Source organism: Canis lupus, chromosome 4, assembly GCF_011100685.1.
Source record: "Canis lupus familiaris isolate Mischka breed German Shepherd chromosome 4, alternate assembly UU_Cfam_GSD_1.0, whole genome shotgun sequence".
Taxonomy (NCBI): Eukaryota; Metazoa; Chordata; class Mammalia; order Carnivora; family Canidae; genus Canis; species Canis lupus.
Window position 1 is genome coordinate 44,802,251 of NC_049225.1, and position 25,926 is coordinate 44,828,176.

The 25,926-nt window shown below is 40.8% G+C and overlaps 1 protein-coding gene across 6 annotated transcripts in view; it reads right to left on the reverse strand.

Annotated features, from left to right (window-relative positions):
- The window catches only part of TENM2 (teneurin transmembrane protein 2), a 644,816-nt gene that overhangs the window by 457,654 nt on the left and 161,236 nt on the right, over positions 1 to 25,926 (reverse strand). The window lies entirely within an intron of this gene.

Below are 25,926 nucleotides of genomic sequence, written 5' to 3' on the forward strand. Positions count from 1 at the left end.
ACTAGGAACTGTAGAAGAGTGGGTCTGACACTTGGTAAGTGTTTTATTCAGAGAAAATACCAGGTCTAGTAGGTAATTGAAAACGTCAGACTCCAAAGTCCTAACACCAAATGTGAGAAGTTGGCCTGTACCCTTTCCCCAGGGAAAGCTAGGAGAACACCCATTAGGATTTATTTCCAGAAAATTAGAGAGCCATGGTGCCTAAAAAGAAGAGAGAAAGAAAAAGAAGAAAGAAAGAAGAAGAAAGAAAGAAAGAAAGAAAGAAAGAAAGAAAGAAAGAAAAGAAAATCAAAGAAAAGGCAACTCATGAAGCCATAAGTGAGCTTTCCTGATAGCGAAACATGAGTAAGAAGAAAACTTCACACAGTTGACAACTCTTTAGGTAGACTTCCAAGACTGACAGGCAGCTATCACCGTTAATCCGTGCTATTTTCTCCCATTAGATTCCAGGAATTATTAGGTTGTTTTTTTGATATATTATTTGTTCAAGTATTATTTCTTTGAGGAAAGATCAGAAACGCTGGAGGCCACTCCTATATTGTAGGGAGCACGTATTTATTTATAAAGATTGAGCTCATTATTCATGCATTATAATGTGGGTAAATGTGATTGGATTCCTTTATTGATAGCAGCCTATGCCAGATGGCTGAAATGCCACTTTCATTTCAGGAAGAAAGGAAGCCTTCACAGCAAAGAGGAAGCCTGGAGTGGCAAGGTAAAATCGTTCTTAATTATCAGTTCCTGGGAATGTATGGCCCCCACTCCATCTATGTATGTATGATTAGAAAGTGAATTTCAATCTAAGGACTTTTCCAATACAAAGCCCACTATTAATAGCACAGTACAAATGGCAGTGGGTTCGAGGGACTGTAAGCTGGACCTAGATAATCAAAGACAAGCCAGCTTTAAGATGAGTTTTTGGCTCTGGGCTTAGAATGAATCAATCCTCAAACTTGGCAAGCTATAATTAATTCCAGGAGTGTATCACTCATCTGTGTAGTGGCTGCTCCCTCAAATAGAGATCTTATAAAACTCTCCCTGGTGAAATCAGCGAAGCCATCAGACATAGCCATATGTTCAAAGCTCAGAGAGGATTGGTCATGAGGCAGTTGTCCATGGATTGAGATGTTAACTGCCCAACAAAATTTTAGTAGCATAGGTTGAAAGCCTCACGGTTGTTTCGACTGTTACAAAGAAAGAAAGAAAGAAAAAAAAAAAAAAAAAGCAAAGACAAGAGCAAAACCCTACACTTCTTCGAATATTCAAATCTTTTTTTTTTTTTTTTTTCTCTCATCTGGTAATTGACTTCTCAGAGATACTGGGGTAGCTTTGTTGATAGCACCCATTGAGGCCAACAGAAAGGATAAAATGACTGGGAGAAAGAAGTGCTCACACAGACAAGGTAAACAGGCGCGAATTGGATTATTCCAACATCCTCCGCTGAGGTAGGACTCACGACTAATCTGATTATATGAATATTATGAGCCACTAAGTATCTTTCTGCGGCAATTACCAAGCTTTTGTGCATAAAAAAAGGGGCATTTTCTTTAGTGCTGGGCTCATCTATCAAGTGTTCAGCTTCAAAGCGAAAGTTGGAGAGGGACACAGACAGATCGACCAAGGTGGGCTTATAATGTACCAATGAATCTCTCCCCGTCCTGCCCCTTTTCCTTTCCTTTTCTGTTCTTCTACTAAATATCAGATTATTTTTATTCCTTAAATAACTTGAAACCATTTTTAAATATAATACTATTTTTGCTTCTTTTAAATTTGTCTGAAATCACAACTTGGTACCAGCTGAAAAAGCTATGCCAACCTCTCCCTGCCATGGCACTGTCCACTGTGACCCAAAAACATTCAAACCCTCTTTTCAACGCTTCCATCTGAGGCTCAGAAACCCTAAGATTTGGAGTAAAGGTGACAATGGCTGTGTAAAAGTTCACCTGGGTTCCCTCTTTAGTCTGCCAGCAATTAGCTTGGATTGTTTTTGATGCCAACTAAACCAACCTTGGGACTTAAGAGACTCTGCAGAAAGATCACGCTGGCAATGGATGACAACACAGAGTCAAAACGCCTGGAAAATATGAGGGATGTATCTTAGAGACGAAGCACGATATGTTGGCTATAAGCTCGGGCTACGGGTTTTGATCTTACACCTACCACTTCCTAGCTGGGGAATGAAGTTATTTTACCACTTTAAGCTTTAATGTGCTGAGGTGTTGGGAAAAATAGTATCCATAGTACCCACTATCATACTAGAGTTAGTTTAAAAAGTCAAGACGAAACTCATATCACTTCTTGAGAATTATTTTGAACTTTGCTTTCCCTGGCTTCAGCCACCCAGAACTTCTCTCAGGTGCCCACCTGGCCATGCTCCCACTTGTCACACGGGCAAAGGTACCTTGCTTCTCTTGCATGAGATGTTCTTTCCTAGTCACTAAGCCTTCATTATTCTGTTCAATTGGCCCTTCCTCAAAGGAAAGCTTCAGGGATTCCCATGACTACATCACCACTCCTTAGTCCCAAGAATGGAAGCTATGTAAGGCAGGGGCCGTGCCTGCCTTTGGCCATCATTCCATTCCCGGCTAGGGGCTGAGGACTTGATTCATAGTAAGAACTTCATATATATCACTTGCTATCAAGATTCTATGTATTAGGTCATGGGACGCCTGGGTAGCTCAGTGGTTGAGCATCTGCCTTCGGCTCAGGGCATGATCCTCCTGGCTGGGATCAAGTCCCACATCGGGCTCCTCATGGGAAGCCTGCTTCTCCCTCTGCCTATGTCTCTACCTCTCTCTCTCTCTCTTATAAATAAATAATTTTTTTCTTTAAAAAAGATGCTATGTATTAGGTCTTAAGAGCAGAGGTTGCAAAAAACTCATGTCTGTCTTACAGGATTCCTAGGCACTGGGAAGGCAAGAGGTGGCATAGTTTTGGTGACTTTGAATTTTTCAGGTGGGCATGATCTCAATCAAATTGTGACTTTTTAAAAAATATTTTATTTATTTATTCATGAGAGACACACAGAGAGAGAGGCAGAGACACAAGCAGGGGGGAAGCAGGCTCCATGCAGGGAGCCGAATGTGGGACTTGATCCTGGGTCTCCAGGATCAGGCACTGGGCTAAATGCGGCGCTAAACCGCTGAGCCATCAGGGCTGCCCTCAAATTGTGGTTTTAATGAGCAACACTGTTTGCTGCAAAACTCATCAGAATCCAACTATACACATATACTCAGGTATGATCATTGCCAGGCATCTTGGGCTCACTGGCCATTGTCTTGAAAGCCATTCCTCAATGTGCACCATTCTTGAATTCATAGGCAATAGCCCAGGAATTAGTATTCAAGTTAGATCATCTCTCTGCAAATCCAGTGGCTAAATACATATTTTAATTGAGCCCAGGAGTGTTGACTTGCAGACACAGGGTAGAAAAAAAAATCACTAGAAAAATGGCAAGTGGAAGCAGCCTTTTACCTTTGAATGGAATGTGATACTTACAAAACATCAATAACAATTTTCTATTGGGGAAAAGCCTGCGGCAAGAATAGCCTGCTTAGGTTTCTAAGCTGCAACTCAACAAAAAATTAGTGTTTCTTTTTCTTTAGGAAACAAAAATGCTATAGTAAGTCAGGTAAGGTAACTTTAACTGGATGAACTGTAAGGCAACTAGTTGTCTATGATATTAAGATGTGGGAATTGTCATTAGCCAAGGAAAATGCTCCCGTGTCCAAAATGATGTTGAGGGAGAGGGGTCGCAGTGATTAAAATGGACAATATAAATTTAATAAGAAACAGAATGACCAGAGTGGGTGAGGATATGCCTTTGTTAAATATCAAATGGGTTATGGACTGAGATTTCTCATCTCATTTGTACTCATTGTACAAATTTATCACGGGCACCAAGCACTCCATAAACTATACATCACTCTTCCTGTTAATTTCACTGTCATATATACATGTTTACAGAAAAATAACTTCAGTATATATCTCTCTCTCTCTTTATCTTTCTATATGATGCCTTTACATAAATGTATTTTCATATATAATGTCTTTCTAATGGCAATATTATTTGTGGTTCACTGATGATGATAGCTAACATTACTGAGCACTTTTTCTAAGATAGGAACTGTTCCAACAGCTTTATTTTATTTTTTCAGATTTTATTTACTTAGAGAGAGGGAGAGAAGGAGAGAGAGAGAGAAAATGTGCAAGTGGGTGCACATGAGTAGGGAGGGGCAGAGAAGGAGGGAGAGGGAGAAAGAATCTGAAACAGACTTCACACTATGTGCAGAGCCTGGAGCCCAGGCACGGGGTTCCATACTATGACTGCAAGATCATGACCTGAGTCAACACCAAGAGTCAGATACTTAACCAACTGAGCTACCTAGGCACCCCAAGAGCTTTACATTTATTATCCTACTTCACTGTCACAAGGACCTCATGGGTTAGGTGTAACTATTGTTCCATTTTGTAGATGTGCCCAGTGAGGTTCAGGGAGCTTAAGTAAGTCATCTAAGGTGACAGAGCTCGTTAGTGGCTTTGCTGGGAGACGATTCAGGCAGTTGGAGTGCAGAGTTCAGGAGCCAGCCACTACCCTCTACCACATTGTAGCCTCATGGTCCAGACCATTTTGGAAACACCCCCCAAAAAGAAAACGACACTCCTATAGGCTTTGGAGGCTCCATAAGAAGCCCAAATACGGTCTTTCCATAGATCATTAAGTCTTTATATGGAACGTCTGCTCATAACAAACATTTTCTTAATAATCTAGTTATTTTTTAAATTCTAAGGCAGTAATGTAGGAGGCTACTAAAATTGGGTGGATTTTCAATTTTTTAAAAATAAACCTTATCAACATTCTTAACCTTTCTGGTGGGCTTTCCAACTGCTTGTTTCTGTACCACGTAATTATCACATAAAGAACTACCTACTTATGCGGAAGCAAGAAAGAGAAAACAAAACAAATGGAAAACACAAACATAGGCATGTTTGTTGTTTCATATTGAGGGTTATTTAGCTTGGATAATAAATCATTACAATGAATGTCAACACTGCACAGGGGAAAGGGAGTAGTTAGTTGCATATGCTAATAGAAGACGTGCATTACTAATAAGAAAGAGAATGAAACAACTCTAGCCACACGCTAGTTATCACTGCAAATCACAAAGACAAGCCACGCTCGCACAGAGCATATGACTGCTATATGACAGTGCAGGCAAATATTCACATGTCAACAGCAATAGCTCCCATACTCTATCCAAGACTACTGAAGAGTTTAAAAATAAAGCTCTTCGTGTCATGGACCAAGATGTCAAGTTTAAACACATCTGCCAGTCAAAGGGATTTTGCCAGTCTTTACCCCCATAAGTGTGGTCTAAAGGCTTCAAGTGTGTTCTAACTATAAAGAACTGTGATGTTATCCATCAATATCCTGTAGCTTTTCCCTTTAATATAGGTCTCAGATCCACAGAGCCTCTGCATCTGTATTGTCACTAGCCCACCACTGTTTTAATACCAAACTAGAGCAATCACCTCCTGTACTCCTTACTGTTCTCTTGCCTCTTTTCTATCTAGCATGAGATAGTGAGAGCTTTTTTTTTTTTTTTTTTTTTTTTTTGGTAGCTCTTTACTGTGGTAAAATTGACAAAACATAAAATTTCCCATTTTCACCATTAAGTGTGCGGTTTGGTGGCATTATGTAAATTCATATTGTTGTGCAACCATCACCATCACCCATCTTTCAAGAAATTCCTCATTTTTCCAAATAGAAACTCTGTCTCCATTAAACATTAACTCCCCATTCTGCTTCCCCCAGCTCCTGGCCACCACTATTCTACTTTGAGTCTCTATGAACTTGACTACTCTAGGTACCTACCTCGTAAGTATGGAACCCTCTAATATTTGTTTTTGCATCTGGCTTATTTCACTTTGCACAGGGTCATCATGTTGAGGCATGTGTCACAATTTCTATCTTTTTTAAGGCTAAATAATATTCTACTGTGTGTATATGCCTTACTTTTCTTACGTATTCATCTGTTGAGGGACGATTGGTTTATTTCCACCTTTTGGCTATTGTATATAATGCTGCTAAAACATGGGTGTCCAAATATCTGTTTGAGTCCCTACTTTTAATTCTTTTGGGAATATACTCAGAAGTGGAATCACTGGATCAGATGGTCATGCTACGTTGAGTTTTTTTTTTTTTTGAGGAACCACCACATTGTCTTCTATAGAGCTATACTATTTTATGTTCCCATCAGCAATCACAAGGGTTCTAGTTTCAATACAACCTTGCCACATTTGATATTTTTATTTAAACATAGTTTTTAAGATATAAACTGAGCTCAAAAACTCCCTTTCATGGCTTCTAACTGCACTTAGGATAGAATAGTAAACTCCCTACCATGGCTGCAGAGCCCAATATGATGTGTTCTCTGCAAAAACTTCTTTAGTTCCATCTCATCCCACTCTGCCTCCTTGTTTTGCACTAGACATGCTTGTCTCCATTTAATTTTTCAAACATGTCAGACTCTTCCCCAGGCTAGGGTCCTTGCACATACTAATTCCTTCATCTCGAAAGCTCTTTCTCCCTCTATTTCCAAGGCTGGCTTGGCCTCATCCTTTCTATCTCAGCTTAAATACCATCTCATCACCAACAGAGTTAGTGGTTTTCCTCTCCATAAGTCCATCTCTTCTTGTTCCTTTCCTTTCTCTATATAGCACTAGTATCAGTGTGAAATTATGATCTTTTTTGCTTGTTTATTTTATTGTTCATCTCCATACTTAGGTAGGAATCCTCTGGAAGAAGAGTCCAGATTTGTTGCTTACTGTTACATCCCCAGAGTCAAGCAAAGTGCCTGGCACACAATAGGTCGTCAGTGAATGTCAATTAAGTTTATGAGTGAATTACAGAAAAATCCAGGCCTACAAAACAGAACTCGGTAGCAGGCCCCAATGATAACCTCACTCAGTTCTGGGAAAAGGTTGGAAGGAACATATCCCATGCAGATATTCATCAGCCCTGGCAACAGGCACTGTGTGTCTTTGGCCTGAAAACCCACACATCTCAATAACAATGGGATCAATTTTGACATTAACACGAATATTACTAAAGCCCAAGAGATACATTTAAATTCACTGAGCTCTGCAGCAGATAATATAAAAGCTCTAACTTGCTCTCTAGAAACAAGAAACTTTCATTTATGGCTTCCCAGCTCTTGCTAATCCTGCCCATTAGGCCAAAATATTGCATTTTACACAGGATGCAAGATCATACAAGAGACTGATGTAATACTCAGGCACAAAACCAGCTGGCAGATTTACCACTGAAATCCCCTCTATTCAGAAGGCACAAATCAGCCTGTGATGCCTTTCTTGACAGATTCCTGTGTGTTCCTCATTAGGGATAGATGAAAGAAGACAACCCTGCATTCAGGGCTCAACTCCACCTCCCTACATTTGCATACTCAGTCATTTGTAAAGGGAACGAAACACATCCCCACATTTGCCCAGAGGTGACTGTTTATTCAGAAAGGTGACTTCTGACATTGACAATAATGTCAGTTTTCCATCTGCATATTTTAAGGTAATGCATCCTTCCTTTAAGTGCTTTCAGTTCAGCTTCTTGGTTTCCCTCTTTCAATGAGCACAGTGACACCCGGACCTCTAAGGTCTCAATTTGAATAACTTTCTGGGAAAAGTGAAAAATGCAGTAAGGCTTCTCCCCAGCCCAAGGACAGGCGCTCGGGTTGCTAAAAAGTGAGCACTGATACGATAGTCCTTTCATCTTCCTTAGCCCGCCATACTCGACTAGCTAAGGGCTAAAAGGCTCACCCCAGGCTGTGGATGAATCCTTCTCTAAAATGTAGTTTATCCCTGGAGATCTCTCTGGAACATTTGCGCAGGTAGCTGAGCGGTTCATCAGCATAGCAATTTGCCCGGTCAGCTCCATCCATCAGAGCAGAGCAGTGCCTCTGGTGGAGGGGAGACTCGTGGGAGAGCTCCCCACGGGCAGGTAGAGAAGGCACATTCATCCAGAGATCATAAATATGCATCTTGGCCCTCATCTTCTCTGCAGGAGGGTGATAGAATGAAGAAGTCGAAGAGGCGATCCTCATGGCCCATCGTCTCCAAGTGCCCCTGTTCCACCTATGAAAGAGCTCTCTTTAGATCTAAAAAGGCAGGCAAATTTGCCAAGTGTGACTTGGTGGGCTGACACAAACACAAAGAGAATAGAGCACACTCTTTCCAGATTCCAGGCCGCAAAGTCACAGCCAATGGAGAATCACAGTACTTCTTGAGAAGCTTCTCCTTGCCAGGTGGAATCCGACAATAAGTAAGACAGCGTTCTGCTCCTTGGAGAACTGACAATCTAGACAATTTAAATTAAATTGCTAAATTAATTTAAGTAGGATATAAGCAGTTCTGTGATGGAAAAAACAGTGCGGTGAGAGCAGGGAAGAGGAACCTTACTTAACTGTGGGTGGCATGGGGTGGGGGTCATTGAAAATTTCTCAGAAGTAGTAAAAGTTGGGCAGAGACTTGAGAAATAAAGAGCAGCCTGCATGATAAACTCAGGGTAGATGAAGGGGAAGGACAAATCAGCAGTCCCTCAATTTTAACCATAGCAGTATATATCATTTGCTTTATTTTGCAATTGGAATATTGGGTTGAGAATTTTCTAACATCTCCCTGTTGATCAGACTCTATCCAAAGATCCCCATGCTAAGAATCAAGATAAAGAGACCCAACATTGGCCATCAGGAGGAGTGGCTTGGAAATTCTGACTTTCACTGATTAAGAGGCCTCTCCCCAAAGAAAGGCCTGACTAACGACATGTTTGTCAATTGTTCATTGGCTTCTTCACCAGATATAGAGGAGATAGTTAAAAAGAGAAACAGACAGACAAAGGGGGAGAGAAGCAACAAGTTACTATTCGTCAAGCTCAACAAGTTGGAGAGTTGGTAAAGTCTTCATTCAAGTAAGCAGATAATTTAAAGTGAGGTAAAGTTCATCCTACATGGGAGAAGAAGCCTAGGTATTAACATAAACGAAAACTCAGAGGCGCCCACTACCGTTTATCATTTACTCAAGGTGTGGGTGGCAACAGAGTCAGCCAAGAGCCCCCAAATGTGGCATTTTGCATGACTTTGGTCATTGACAGATGCTGAGCAACTGAAGATAAGGTGTTTGTGCCCACGCAAGTCATCTTCCTTCTTTTTGCCTTTCTTCTCCTCTCCATCCCACGAAAAACATAATAATAACAACATAGTTCCCATTCGGCCTGCAGTGCCTCGCTCTCTCAGCTGGTGGCTATGCCTGGGGATACTTGACATTTGGCAATCGCTTGGGAGCTTTAAGGCTGCAATTTCAAACTCTCAGCATAAAGAATCGAATGTGAAGAATAAAATTGCACTGATGTGGGAACGAGCAAGAGCTTGTTGGTAAAAGTTGTGCTTTCTATGGTCCAGGTAGGTAAGAAATAAGAACAATCTAACAGACAGGATGGAACACGAACTGATCTGTTTCAAGAAGGACTTTTTAAAAAGATCCATTAAAGCACTCACTTGCTTGGACCATATTTTTGTCTAGGCAGTGAGCTTTCCTTGGGCTGCCTTTGATGAGAGAGTTGGAATGCACGCCTTTGCACCTTTAGTGCCAATATTTAGTTATGTCCACCTCAGGGTCACAGTCTTGGTTTCTGGAATTGCTCTTTAAAAAAGCAGGCCAAAGAGAAAGTGTAGACGTGGAACTTATAAGCTAGATAATCAGTGATCATTGAAAAGGAATAAAGGAGGAGGAAAAAAAAAATCTCTGACACTTCAACTGGATTTTGGTAAAGTATTTCTTGTATGGCAGTCATTCTTCATGCCAAAAGATAACAGCGTTTGGAAGGTAAGATGTATAGTCCTTACAGTAATTCTTCCGGTAGCAATGAAAGGAAGAGTTTTGATCGCTTTGCAACCTCTGTGTAAACTTAATGAAGCATCTTTAGTTGGAGGTTTTTTAAACTGGGTCAAAGAAAGGGGAATGGCACCCTGAACGCTGATGCTACTTTATAACAGACTGAATACGTTGCAGCAGTAAATCTGTAAAAACCTTTGCCTAAGCACAGCAGTGAACTAGCACAGCAAAAGCCTTTCTGATACACAGAGATCAACAGTAGGAAGTATCTAAAATTGTCTTTTTGTCCCTAACCTTACCATTGCAAGGTGACAATTGGAACTCTGCACTTTGGAGCACCCACTTAAGTCATAGAAGGTCTCGTAGAGGAAAAATAAATGGATGCAGCAAAGAGGAGAGGGTGTCCAGCAACTCTCTGGGAAAATGACTGGCCATCATAGATGTTAGGCATTCTTTTTCATCTTTCATGTAATATCTTCTATCTGTTGAAGAAGCTCCAATGCTCTATGTAGATGAAAACACAGATGCTTAAACGGAGCTAAGTTCTTGTATTTTACTCCCACCTAAGAGTAAAATAGGGTGTCTGGGGGTGTGGCAGGAGGTATCTTTTTCCTCCTGAAGAGCTGGTCAGATTGTTCTCTCATCTGTAGAATATCTTATATCTTTGTATGCATGCATGTGCACGTGTGTGTGAGCGTGAGAGAAAGATTGAGAATTAGTCACTTTGATTCTCTTCCAGGAAGCCATCTGAGGATCCAGAACAACGTGTTGCTCAGGCCAGCCCCCAGTTAGGCAGTACTTCTGCATCTACATCATTCTTTCCAGCAGGGGCGTGGCTCTCATGACACTCTTAACTCATTGGTACAAGCACATTGATGACTCAAAATTGATTAAACTTTTCCAATCACTGATGTTGCTGGACATGGTCCTTCTGGTACTATCTCTGTGTTTCTGTCTCTGGCCCGATGGCTGCATGATATTTGTGAGATGCCTCTATGGTGGGATGGGGAATGGCAAGGCCACGAGCTCAGAATAGCTATTGAGAAGCTCAGGCTAGAATGGGTGTTGGTTCTTTGCTTTAGCTCATAGGTCCTCTGCTGTTTGGAGAGGAATTTGTGGGGTCATGCACCACTTGGCGATTTTAATCTTGAAGTTTCAATTTGATAATGATCTAAAGCAACAATTATATTTTTATCTGTTATAAAGACAAACTTTTCTTTTGCACTGATATTATTAATTTCATAAAAACACTTTTTTTTAATCAATGAGTTTTCCTAATAGGAGTTTATATTCCTCAAGGTGGAGAAATACAGCACTAGACTTTTTTTCTGGCATTAAAAAATTTCTTGTAGAAATTTAGGCCACTCAATTTCTTTAGGACACTGTTTTACTCATTTGTGCAAAACACTGGCAGAGAGCCTGTCATGTACCAGGCATCATTCTGGGTCCATGGGATAGATCAGTGAACAAACAGATGAGGTTTCCTGCCCTGGTAGAGCTTATGTGTTAGTGCAACAAAGAAACAACAACATAATAAAGTGTTACATAGCAAGTTAGAAACTCCTAAAATAAAAATAACAGGTGAGGGGGTTTCAGAGTGAGGGTGGTGAATGGGAGAAAGGGTGAATTTTACTTTTCAATAGCATGTTCAGGATAGGGCTCACTGAGAGGGTACATTTTCAAAATGACTTAAAAGAGGTAAAATGGAGGGTAGAAGGAAAGATGCATTCACTCACTATCTTAGTCAGAGATAGTTCTGGACGTTTGTGTCACAGAGGTATTCAATGTTAACTTCTGGGTGGAGGAGTGGACATTGCAGTGTGGATACAGCTGCACAGGACACTCATTTATTTACAAGTGACCTCCCCATTAATGGCTACCTAAACTCAAATTGTTGACTCTAGGGGCAGTTACCTTCTGGGCGAGAAATCAAAATTATAATGCAAGTAACAGAGAAAACAGGGAGACAACACAAGTGGGGGAAGCCTGGGCTGCTGGCAATCAGATATTCCCACCGAGGTCTAACTCACAAAGACTGTACAGCACCATGGACGTCCTTCTATGTTCCCACAGCCTCCAACACTATTAAATTCTTTCCTTGTCTGACATCAAGTAATAACAGAGAGTTGTCACCGTCCCGAGCAACAGAAGATGGGATGACTTTATTTCTTTTTCTTTCAGAGGTAGGTCACAGTGCCGTATTTAAAGATAGGAGAAAAGCACTAGATCGAGGTAAGAGAAGCCACAATTTACCACGCCTCTGGGGAGACAAAGAGTAAAGCCATTGTGGATAAAATGTGCCACATGGAGTTTTAATTGGCAAAGAGCTATATGACGCTTTCTACTTGAACCAGTAGTTAGGACGGTCTAGCCCCCCACTCCCAAATACCCATGGATAACAGAGTATATAACTGATTTCACATCTCTGAATATTCATCAATAATTCAAAAAGAAGAATAAGTATATGAAAAACATTTTTTAATAAAAATAAGAACACAATGGTTTATTTTACACCCTGAAACTAAAGAAATTCAGTCTCTAGGTAGGGGTTCACCAGTACCTTTGGAAGCTAGCCCCCATGTTATTGTTGGTGTAGGAACATCCAGGCTCATAGCTGTAATCTCAAGCAGCACATTCCATGGTCTCCTCCCAGGTCAGCCAGCCAGGAACTAGACCCCCACCTTGCCGATTCATGTCCCTCCCAGGCAGAACAAAAGCTTCCAAGCACATCCAGGCTTGTCCATCACAGTGCTGTCTGCATTCCTGTTCTGTCTATCCTCACATCCCCGTGACTCACACCCCCACAAATCTGTACCTCCCCACTTCCTCATCATTCTTCAGCTCCTGGGCACTGATGACTCTGTTCTTGGGAAATTTTACGACACTGTGCAAGGATCAGGAAAATCCGCAATTTTTCCATGTACAGAATCAGAGTCCTAATAAATGTTTCCATGTATAGAATGTGAGTCCTAACAAATTGTAAATGCTAATAAAAGGCTAGCATTTGGGATCCCTGGGTGGCGCAGCGGTTTGGCGCCTGCCTTTGGCCTAGGGCGCGATCCTGGAGACCCGGGATCAAATCCCACGTCGGGCTCCCGGTGCATGGAGCCTGCTTCTCCCTCTGCCTGTGTCTCTGCCTCTCTCTCTCTCTCTCTCTCTCTCTCTCTCTCTCTGTGACTATCATAAATAAATAAATAAATAATTAATAATAATTAAAAAAAAGCTAGCATTTATGGAACATTCGCCATGTGCTGGGCACATACAAACAATTACTATTGAACACTTGTATGTGCTAAGTTCTTTGAGCACACTGGTGTCTTTTTATCTTCACCATAACCTTTTAGTTGTGAGAGAATATATGGAGACACACAGAGGTTAAGCAACAGTAAGTGGCAGAACCAGGATTTGAACCCAAGACTTTGGACCCATATTTTTAAGTATTACATCCTATTGCTACTCACTATGAAAAACATTGCATATTTATAAAAGATGTACTCATGCAAAGTAATAAGCGATCCATAGTAAAAAACTTATGGTAGAAAGACTAAGAGTAGACCTACGGAGATGGAGAACCAGCTGAGCTGTAGTTTTAGCTGGAGATATTGCTGTGCTAGTGAAGGTCTGCAGCATAGAAGCAGATGGCACCCAAACTGCGTAATGTGGAGAGTTTATTAAGGGCACTTTTTAAAAAGTTGGGGTCAGGGTTTGGGAAACTAGAAGGAAGGGCACAATGCTCTAGGGCTAGCAAAAGAGAGAAATTGTTGCCATTAGTAGCTCTGTAGGGGCAAGGAGATGGAGTGACTGGAGGAACCCAGAAAGATAAAAACTGTCTGGAAAAGGCCACCTGAGAAAGCATGTGTCTCTGGGACAGGCAAATAGCCAGCATCTGGCACCAGGACAAGAAGGAAGCTGGTAAGAGGTGCCCTAGCCTCCTCTTCTCTGCCCTCTGATCTCCTGTCATTGAGTAAGCTAGTTGGCAGCTAGAGGACAGAGCACCCATTGATATGGCCCCCACAGTCATTTGTCAGGATAGAGAGCAAGGTCTTAAATGGTTCAGGGCAACATGAAGGACAAATAGGAAATATGTAACATGTCATTATCATGATAAACTGGGACAATCCTCAACCCTGGGACTCAATTTCTCATCATTATAATGAGACAATTGGACCACATGTAATTTACATTGCCTTCCAGCTCTGACATTTCAAGATTTTATGAATCCACCCTCCACCTATTTCTCAAGAGATTTTCAGAATAACTTAAAAAAATAATGACTAAACCAGAGCCCCCACAATGCAAACTCTAGTGATAATCTGCATCACTTCTGCCCATGTGGTCTGATGAAAGCACAAAGGTAGACCATGGCTGAGGTGAGAGGACATTTATCTTTTCTAGAAAGTAACCAGAACATTGCTAAATAATCTTTAAAAAAGGCTTGAGAATTTGAAAATTGTCTCAGCAAAGGAATTAATCTCACAGAAAATCCCTTGCTCTCATTCTGAAGCAGAAAGAAAGGTACGGAAGGAAAGAGTGCCAAACATACTACGTGAACCTGAAAAGAGATGCCTCCCATGTTTTGATGGGAGTCTGTGTTATGACAGTTGAAGCTCGCTCCATGTCTGTGTTCTCATAAGAAACCAATGGACACATGCAGCTGGGCATTGAATGTGGATTTTGGGAAGAAAGGCCTTGGTTGGGGAAAAAGAGGGGTGGTATTGGGAAGAGAGGATTGTATTCTTCTCAATCATTTGAAGCTTATCTAACTAGCCTTTGACATTTGCTCCTAGTTTCCGAATGACATATGTTTTGTTCTCAAAGTCTCTGGTCGATTCCTGAGGGAGTGCTAAGGTTGTCTGTTGCCTGGACAGACAGATGCCACAGGCTCTTCATGAGGGCATCTGCCCTCCATGGCTTCTGGGAACACACTTGCTTGTTCTCAAAAGCTGAGGTAATTGATATGTGATAAGGATGCTGGAATCTTTCCCTTGGCTCCCCCGATCCCTACTACTCAAATAAATCCAAGTGGAATTACACCATTATAGAATAATCCCTTGGTTTTGTCTAGACTCACAAGAAATAATATTAACCTTTTTTCAGGTTTATTGATGGTTTTCTTCTTAAATGAGAGGAAAGTCACATCATCTCAAGACTCCTACATCTAGGGGCCCAAGAATGTGTTCATGTATAGTAGAAAGGCGGGGTGTGCTCATTTTGAACTTGTTCTATTTCACAACTGTTCCATGGCCTGAAGAACAAAAAGGAAATAGGCGAAAAAAAGAAAAGGCAAATGGCAAATATACACAAATACATAATAAACAATATGCAAGTAGGAAACTGTTCTCATGTGGTTGTGTCTATACTACCGCTAGGTCATACACACAAGAAAACAAAAGCTAGAGACATGGATTGGGTTAAAGTACCAACTTGTTCACTTCTTAGTTGATGACCTTGGATGAGTACTTTGTCATTGGTTTCCTCATTTAAAAAGTGGGCCTTTTGAAAATATTAATACCTATCACAAAGCCTCGATGTGATAAAATGAGATCAATTCCAAGACTCATCATAATACAAGTAAAAGCACTTTGTAAAACATAAGTTACCCTAAAATGCAAGAGATTATTATTACTTCATTTAGATTGCTGTGACAGCAGCATGCCCTTTGAAGGCAAATGGTGCACCTGAAGATTTGTCAACAAACCCAGCCACCTGCAACAAAGACACCAGGAGTTTCTTAAAAATCTGTTCAGCATACTAAATATCAGATACAGGTCACAAGAATAAGCCACGTTTTGAAGTTCAATTAATAGAATGAATCATCTCTCCACTCTTCCTTTTGCCTATTTTAAAAAACGTCTCAACACAGAGCCACAATCAAGGGTAAAACCGATCAGTGCACAGAGAACTACCACAAATAGGTCTCTGAAGGGTGAAAAAACATGACAGATGTACAGAGAGTAACTTGAAAGAGTATTTCAGCAACAGACACAAGATGCTTGACTTAACAGATGTTTACAGTTAATAAATCCCCTCTTATAACTATTTTCACGGAATGTTTTTTTCTGGTGATATACCTGGCAGCCATCATGAAGGTAGCAGAAAAATCTTTGAGATCGACAGCCTGCTAGGAATTAGAAATTACACTCGGTGACAAGAATTCCTGGCTGTTCCAGGAGCTGCGGAGTAAAACCAGTGTCCCTGCCAAGTCCCACACCTCTTCTGAGATCCTCATCTAAGGGTCCAAGTCAATGCTCCACCTACTCTGTCAGTTAGGAAAAGTCCTCCTGAAGCCCCAGCTGTGTGCACCTGGGTCATCCTTACCCCGAGACTCCATCACAACCTTCCCATGGAGAAAACTCACAGGCTGAGGAGAGGCGAGTCTCCCTGAGAGGCGGCCTGGCTCGTGTTCAGTGGTGCCGGCCTCACGGATGACCAGGAGAGGCTGGCTCACCATTGGCATAGGCTGACAAAGGGAAGCTCTTCCTTTTGTGATCCCCTCTAACTACAGAAAATCACCAGCGGTCCCAGCCCGATGCAGCTGAGGCCTTCTCCAGCTGCGAAGGAAGAACATAATAGGCAATATCTGCTCTCCCCTCCTCCCTTTTTTTCTCCCTTCCCTGTAGACACACTCAGCATGAGGTTCCTGAGGAATTAGTTGCAGGAGGACGCCTCCCCCGCTGGCAGCCAAATGCCAACTGCACGTCCTGCCCATGTAATGTGTCTGACATTTCTGCATCGCTCTGGCTTAACATTGTTTGACACAGAGTTTTGGAAATACCTCTTTAAAAGGTTTGTGCATATGTGTGTGTGTGTGTGTGTGTGTGCATGTGTGTGTGTACAATTTCTGTTGTTTCACAGCATTGTTGTGTGTATTTATTATTATTATTCTAAATTATTCTCTTAGTTGCTGACACATCGCTGCTTTGGCATTTCCACTTAGGCAGAAGTAATTGGTTTCAGAAGGCTGAAAACCCTTATTTGAAACCATGTGCACATTTTTGTTGATGGATGCCATAAAATGTTCAAATATCATCTTCCCTCAAGTAAAACAAGCGTTAAAATCCAGAAGGACGGAGTGTGATTGACAGCACAGCATACTTACATTTTAACTACCTGTTGTCAAATTATTTTAAAGCACCTGTATATGAAATGGGGTCAGCGCTCCTTCTTGGTCAGTTACCTTTAGATAGATCTTATCAGGTTCTAAAGAGATTCTCTTTCCCTGTACTGGAAAGCACTTTCCATCTCTCATTGTGTTTCCTAATGGGCAAGGGGCTGATTGAGTCAAGATCGCTCTCAAACATTCACACAAGGTGCTATTTCTGATGGAGAAGACAACAAAAAGCTATCCATCATGTTTGGAAAAAAGATCTAGTTGTAGCCCTTATACTCAGAAAGCAGAGCTTTTTGTTCTTGCAATGTTTTTGAATATTTTTCATGATTTTATTTTTAAAGATGTCATGGCATAGCTGCTGAAATGGATTAAACAGATGATATCAGTATCTCAGGCAAAAAAATACTCCCAAAAAACAATGAACCCCAATGCCAGATGGTGTAGGGAAGGCAACTGGATGCCTGTGCATCACTACAGCAGAAGGACCAACTAGACACATGGATAGGAACTGTGTATTTTGCACCACCACATATCTGCCTGTCTGAGGCACCACAAAATGCATTACTATTAGTGGAACCTTCAAAGACCACCCTGGAAACTCTAGGCAGAAATCCCACCCATGGCATGTCTATGTGATGCCTAGAGGCAATGTAGCAGCACAGTTAAGCCTGCAGAATCTGTAACTGGATCAAGTGGGTTCAAATCCCAGCTCTATCAGCTACTCATTGGGCGATTTTAGGCAAAAGGCTTAACCATACTGTGCCTTGGTTTCTTTATCTGTACTACAGGAATGATAATGCAGTCAACCTCAAAGGATTGCTCTGAATATTGAGGTAATACATGCAAAAACACTTCCATCATTGCTTCACTATCATTATGAGTCAGTCTCTTCCTGATTACTCCACACACAAGAGAGACTAGGTTTCATTCCATTCTTGTTTAGATACTATTGTCCGAAGTTTCATCTCTACAGTGAGCACAAATTAAGCTTCCTGCAATTTCAATCGATTTACCCCAGGTCTATCAGGAAAGGCAGAGCCAGGAGAAGTCTCATTTCTCTTCTGCTGATAGTTCTTCACAATATTTGAGACAGCTGTAATGTGTCCTTAAGTCTTGTAAAGACCAAGCCAAGCTAGTTTTTAACAACTTTTCCTTATATGGCAATGGTCACATTTTTCTTCATCTTTATCACCTTTGCTTCATATTTGTCAGTGTCCTTACGTTGGATCATCTTAAATGGAATAGAATTTTCTGGCTGTAGTCTAAGAATGGCAAGCTTATAGGAGACTATTTTTTAGGCCAGATATGCCATTTCTTCAATCTTGGAAACAATCAGGACATTCAAAATTCATAGTCAAATAGCCAGCCTCTCATTCTCGTGGCCCAAAATAGCTTTTTTTCAAATAGAGTTCTAAAGGAGCTTTTTTTTTTTTTTTTCTTTTCTGACATCAGTATGAAGGAGACAATCTCTTGTGTATAGACCCATATAACTAAATACTTATAATTATCCTGAGGCTAAAGAACCTTCTGAAAAATCAGTTCACAGCTCTCTTGGATGGAAATCTACATTTGGAACTAAGTTTGCAAAGCACCTGAGTGATCAGCTGGCCTAACTATCTTATTTTTCCAAAGACACTTAGAGAGTGTCAATGACTTCCCCAAGCTCACAAAAAGATGGAGCTGAGAGTTTAACCAATGTGAAATCATGAGCTAATGCTTGCCCAATGTGTCTTTACGTGGCCAACTAGCATTTTGTTTCTCATGATATCAGTATAGCCTGGCCTATTTCTCTTCAAAAGAGATTCACAGTGGGGCTCAATAGTTTTTCCATCACAGGAAATCACTGCAGTTGATGGGTTATCATATTAAAATTGAGCCATATGTAAGTGTGGACAGTAAAAAATGCTTACAGTTGTGTTTCAGAAGGATGTTTCAAGAAGGGGCCCCAAGAGCTCTAGGAGAACCATGTGGAAGTCTTTCTTATTGCAATCCCTTCTAGATTTCTTACGATAAAGGTGTCATGTCTTTGTTCATTTGCACAGACATTAGTGTGGGCCCGTGCATTCCAGTTGTTGACTCAGCAGCAGTATGCAAAAAAGAGAAGATTTATCTCTAAGCTCTTCTCAACTATACTGACAGATGACCTGGGGCAAGAGATGGGGATATCACTTAATACTTCCTAAAAGGAAATTAATTTTAAAAACTGCTTTCTACCATGCCTGACAAAGATAATGTGAACCTGAATATAACATGCTTGTGCATTTGTAGCAGAAACAAAACCAGAAGAGGTAGAAATGCTGTTTTTAAAATATTTTCTTATCCTGACAACAGTTGTAACTAAAAAATAACAACAATCAAGCAAAAACCAAAGATGGACAAGTGTCAGGACACTTGGGACTTTGGATCCTGCTCAACATGTAAGAAGATATTTCCCTGATTCTGCTAAAAGTGACCTATTCCTTTTCTTACTTTATCTTGCTGAATTTCATAGCATATCACATACTGCACTGTAATAGTTCTGTGTATGTATGTCCACTCCCTTACTAGATTGTAAGCTTCCGAGAAACAAGGACAAATCATCATGCTGTTTTCACCATCATGGCATCTTACCCAATTTGACAACTTCCCATTGGTTCTCTCAATATCACTCTTGCTCCTCTAATCCTTCATCTGCATGGCAAACAAAATGATATTTTAAAAACAAATCTGATCATTAGACCTCGTCTTAAAAATCCTTCACTGACTTCCATTTTTCTGAGGATAGAGTTTATACACCCTTTTTAGACAGCCTAGGAACTCTTGTAGGATCTCCCCTGTCCACTTCTCATCATGTTTCACACCTCTCTCCTGCTCCCTCTTTTTGCCTCAGCAACCCTATTTTTCTTCCAGTTTCTGGGATATACTGTTTTCCCACTCAGTCCACACAAACAATTTCTTTCCCTCCCTGCCCCCTACTTCTTCCTCTGGTTACCTTCTATAAGTCACTTCACTTCTTTAGAGAAGCCTTTCCTCATAACATATTCAAGTCAAGTTTCCATATAATGTTACATGCTATGGCCTTATTCTATAAAATTTCTCCAAGACTTTCTGAAGACATATTTCCTGATACACTAGTGAAATAGGATATAATTGCATCTAAAAATGTTGTATCTTAAGTTAACAGAAACTTTCTAAGGAGCTGTACTACCAAAGGAGGAATTGTTATCTCCTTTCTGAAAGCAAAATATCAGTGCAGACATATTTTGCGGTGGGGGGAGGGAGTTAGAATCCACCATAATGCTTAATCAGCCACCCACATAATTTTTACTTAAAAAAGAAGCCCCCAGGGTAGCCCGTTTGGCTCAGCGGTTTAGCGCTGCCTTCAGCACAGGGTGTGATCCTGGAGACCCGGGATCGAGTCCCACCTCAGGCTCCCTGCATGGAGCCTGCTTCTCCCTCTGCCTGTGTCTCTGTCTCTGTCTCTCTCTCTCTGTCTCTCATGAATAAATAAATAAAATATTTTTAAAAAGAAGCCCTCAGTTTAATATTTTAAGAAGCTCCCAAAGGTCTAGAGAGGGGATCAAACTATAGGTGTATTACTATGTTATAGTGTATTTTTTTTAGTGTATTTTAAATGTATTTCATTTTTGATAAACCGCCTCTGTGGTTTATCAATCATCCAAGCAGGTATGTACCACATTTGGACTCCGCCCCTTTATAATCAGGCTCAAAACTTCAGAAAAAGTTCAGGTCAAAAGAAAAGGACCATTGCAGGATCATAAAGGTAATACTCTCATCCTGAATTCTTCAGTACATCAAGTTCAAGGACAATAAACATGGCAACTCTGAGAATCGGACACCCTAACTGTGAGTGACCCTGGAGCCCACAACACTCTAACTCACATGTTTATATCAACACCAACTGAAACAAACAAAAGCATAGGACTAAATCATTGTGGAATGGGAGCAGGGGAAGAAGGACAGAAAATTGTATTCACTGAGCATCTATTCTGGCCACTTCCTCTGCTAGGGGCTTGATACCCAGTTTGCCATTTAATTCAACTTGCCACTTGGTTCTCTTTTTCCTTTGTTAGAATTCTCCAGGTAAGCTAATAACTTCCCTCCCAAATAATGAGCCAATACTGCAATTAGCCCCTGTATGCCTTTTCAGCTTAAAAAAAATAATCTCCATTACTTTTGACAAAGTCTAATACACCCGATCAAATCAAAGGAGAGGTTATTATAATGTGGATTTCATCTGAATGGCAATGTAGTAGGGATCAAGCCAGTTCTAGATCTCAAGTTCCTCCCCAAATTTCCTTCTTCAAAAAAGGGAGATGTGGGTCAAGGATTCAGCACAGCATTCCAGGAACTACTCAGCCCATAACGATGCTCTCTTTTCCTTGAACTCTGACTTCCTTAATCTCGTCTTATTATGGGTACATGAACATCCTTTTCCCCCTAACCTTGTCAAGGTTAAGTCTTTTAGATGCAGGACTCCTGTCTTATTTATCACTTTACTTCCGTTAGTCCTTAGTATAATGCCTTGCATGGTGTTTGTCCTAAATAATGTTGTTTTCACTTCTGACTCAGTTTCTCTAGTGTTCCAGTAAAAGTGATACCCAATTATTCCAATAGATATGCAGTGAAATCACTATCATTGTTTGGTTCCTTTAAAAAAATGAAGATACATATACAAACACGCGAATTGCTTTTTTTAAATGAAAATCCAGCTGCCTTTACAGATGGAAATTTCTTCACACATCAACACCTTGAATAGAGGTCAGTGAAACTTAGTGGAATTACAAAAGCTTTTCAATACATATCATAAAATAATTTAACCTCAGTGTGGGGTAGGGGGGATTTTATTTACACTTTTAAAAAAGATTTTATTTATTTATTCATGGAGAGAGAGAGAGAGAGAGAGAGAGAGAGGCAGAGACATAGGCAGGGGGAGGAGTAGGCTCCACATAGGGAGCCCAACGTGGGACTGATCGCTGGTCCCCAGGATCAGGCCCTGGGCCTGAAGGCAGTGCTAAACAACTGAGCCACCCGGGCTGCTCTTATATATCCTTTTTATAAGAGAAGAGAATTAAAGAAAAAAGGAGACAGACCAATGGGAATTATTTTTGTCAATGATGACAACTGGAAGGAAAATGAACAACTAATTTTTCAGTAAGAGGTAGTACAAGGTAGCACATTTTCAAAAAGCCAGTTTGATAAGATGTGAAGATTATAAAAGGTAAAACTAGACTTTTATGCTAGAAATTTTTAAGTAGAAATGATCACATAACTAAAGGTTTCTGACAACTGGAAAGTAACAAGAATTAGAGAAGCTTCATAAAAAATTGTGGAAAGAATTGAAAATATACAGAAAGGAGCTGAAATAAAGGTAGTGTCTCACTTGAAGTTATAAAAAGCAGAGACAAGGACAGAAGTATACACTCACTGAAAGAAATGTCAGAACTGGGGTTACTTGTTGTTTTGATAATCATGAAATAATTGAAGATAAAAGTCATAGGATACTGTTGACAATGAAGGCCAAATTGATGGCAAGTAACCTGAAAACAAATTTAACTTTAGTTCCCTCAAATGAAAGGCGGAGTATTTTTCTTACTGCACAGGAAAGTCATCCCGAGGCTCCCATGATCAAATGACTCAGAAAAGGCCCAATAGATGTTACTAAAATTTGGCAAAAGCATTCACATTTCAGCTGGGTATAAGCTTGAGGTATTACAGCCCAGAGGCATATCTTTAAGAAAGTTATAGGAGAACATAAATAGATTCTTAGAATAGAAATGGCTCTTTCAGCATAGGTTAATGGAAGATATGTTATCACTAAGTTGGGCAGGGAAAATGGAGAATTGATATATTAGGTTACCTAGGCTTGATAGAGAAATTGCCAATCTTTACGGAAGATTTGCAGAATATTTAAAAAAGACACAGAAGGAAGGACTTTACCTTTTTAAATGTATCTTTTCTCTCCATCTCTCCTGCCAGCCTCGTATTCTATCTAAGTCACTGGGATATATCACTTGCCCCCTGCTAATTCTTCCTCTACACATTGGCTTGAGGGGTTGTGTTTTGACTTTTCGTTTTCCTTGGTTATGTTTCGGGTTTGTTTTGATGCATATCTGGGCATAAGACCACTGCCTCCTGCCCGTAACAGACTTATCAGAGTCCTCCAGAATACTCTTGTTTTGTAGCTTTTTCTACAACTTCAATGATTTAATTATTTGTTTGTTATCCACTGTCTTGGTTAGCTTTGACTGCCGTAACAAATACCATAAACAGGTTAGCTTGAATAACCAACATTTATTTCCTAGAGTTCTGGAGGCTAGAAGCGTGAGGTCAGGGTATCAGCATGGTTGTGTTCTAAGGCTTTGTGGATGAAGACCTTCTCACTGTGTCCTCGTGTAGTGGAGAGAGAGCTGAGGTCTGGTCTCAGTGCATTAATCCCATCATGGGATCTCCATACTCATGACCTCATCCAAACCTAATGGCCAAACCTAAGACCTCACCTCCAAATATCATCACACTGGGGATCCGGGCTTCAACATCTGGATTTCACAGGACACACACATTCAGTGCAGAGCATTCATCTCATCCCCAAGAGTGAAAGCCCTAGGTCAGGGAACTCTATTTTGCTCCCCTTTGAGGAGCCTTGTGCTCGGTACCTAGCACTGTAGCTGCCTCTTCAAGATTTCAGAGACACATATCTTTATTTCTGGAGAAAACTAGATTACTCAATTGCTACCTGGGAAACATGAAAAATAAACTGCCTTAAATGATGTTAACACTTCTATGTTTCCACAGACTATCTTCTCAATAGCTCCTTAATTGTATAGAGTCTGGCTCTCTATATTAGTAATTTAGCTCCACAGTGTCTATGTAACTCAAAAGGAAATAGGCAGGTGCCATGTGAATTTTAAGCGGGGCAGGTATTAGGTAGGACAGGTTTTTAAATAATTAAAGCTCTCAGGACACTTGTAGTCAGAGCTACGTAATTTAGACGTGTGTGTGTGTGTGTGTGTGTGTGTGTGTGTGTGTATGAGTCTTGTCTTTCCATCGCACTGTCCTCAGGGGACCATGGTTGTTTGCATCCTTACAGTGCCTACCCTGGTGCTAAGTATAAAGCAGATAATTAATACATTTGCACTGACCTATGTATCAATGTGAAAATTGGGTCGGAAATGACCTATGGGGCTGCTGTAATTTAGAAGAGAATATTTCTACATGAAAGAATCCTAGGGCAGATTAGTAAACCTCAAATCCATTTAAAGTGGCCACACCAGGGACGTTTGTTATGGCTAGGGGTGGGGAGCCAATGGAGCTTACTGGGGGAGCTTGCCACAAACACCTGCTTTTCTGTTACTGAGACTACCTGGCATAGGGCAAAGCCCCTGGGCTGGAATTTCGGCCCCAGAAACACAGCTTCAAATGAATTGTTTCTTTATAAGCCTTGTTTTTCTAATTAAAATTCCAGTCTCACCAGTTGTAAAGTCTCAAAATAATGCGTTGAAAGAGATTAGCATAATTTGAGGGGCAGGCTAGCACCTAATAGGTGGCAGTTAAGAACTTACAAACATATGTCCATGCAAAGAAAGTTATGTAAGTGTTAAGATCATAATAGCCCCAAACTGGAAAAAAAAATCCAGACGTCCATCATTTGGTGGGTAAAGAAAATGTGGTATATCCATATCAGTACTCTTCAGCAATAAAGAGGAACAAATTACAGATACATGTGACAAGAGGATGAATTTTTAAAACATCATGCTACATATTTTCTAATTCCCCTGGTAAGAAATGCCCAGAAAAGGTCTTATGCTGACCAAAAGTAGATCATTGGTCACTAAGGGCTGGGAGTAGGGCAGAGATTAGCAACAAATGGGCAATAGGGCATTTCTGGATGATGGAAATGTTCTTAAAGTGGAGGATGTTGATGGACGTAGAACTCCAGGTATTTGATAAAAAAAAAAGTCAGAACTGTAGACTTTTAATGGATAAATTTTATGGTATGTGAGTTATACCTCATGAAACCGTTTTTTTTAAAGGTCTATTAGAATGCTGAGGGAAACTGAGGAAATAAGCAACTGAGACACTCCTTCCCTGTCCCCCAACACACACACACACACACACACACACACACACACACAAACTTCATACTGGGAGAAGAGTTTCAGGTTTAAGATGGAACTCTGCACAGAAGTGGACAGAGGCAGTGGCTCCACTGGGCAGAATAATGGCAGAGGTGGCACCTCAGAGACTCTTGGGAAATACCCTGATGACTTCACAGAGCTGGCAACAAGCCAGGATTATACAGGATGGCTCCTGCAGCCAGTGCCCGTGGAACTGCTGGCCTGGGTGGGGACTGTGGTCTCCCTCGATGGGAGCCAGAGACCTGCTGCCAGGATGATTTTAAAATGGAAAATCTTGGTACTTCACATTCCTGCTTTTTAGTCTTGCTTTCCAATCTCATTTCACTGTAGTTATTACCCCATGGCAGGTAGCTAATTTGGGAAGTATTTGTACGACTTGCTGTTCCGATGAGGATCTATACAGGGTCTGCTGGCTGTTTCCTGTCTGGAGAGGTTATTCAGAGAGAGAAAGGTGATGTTGACACTGTGTACGGTGTCACACAGAGACAGAAAGGTACCTAGAAGACCATCAGTCAGTCACAAACACACAGGTTCCAATAACAGGGGAATAATTGACATATTAAAATCTATAGGTCCTAGGAGGATACTAAACCCATCACATTTTTGTAAAGAGAGAGAGATAGAGAAAGCACGGTGCCCACAATACATCAATTAAAACCTGCCATTTCCCCAAAGCTGTCAGCTGCAGAGCGGCTGCCAGAAGTCCCCCTTCTCTGAGGGCGTCTTGAAAATGAGCACCTGGGGCAGCCAGAGCTATTAATAGGTGGAGGGAAT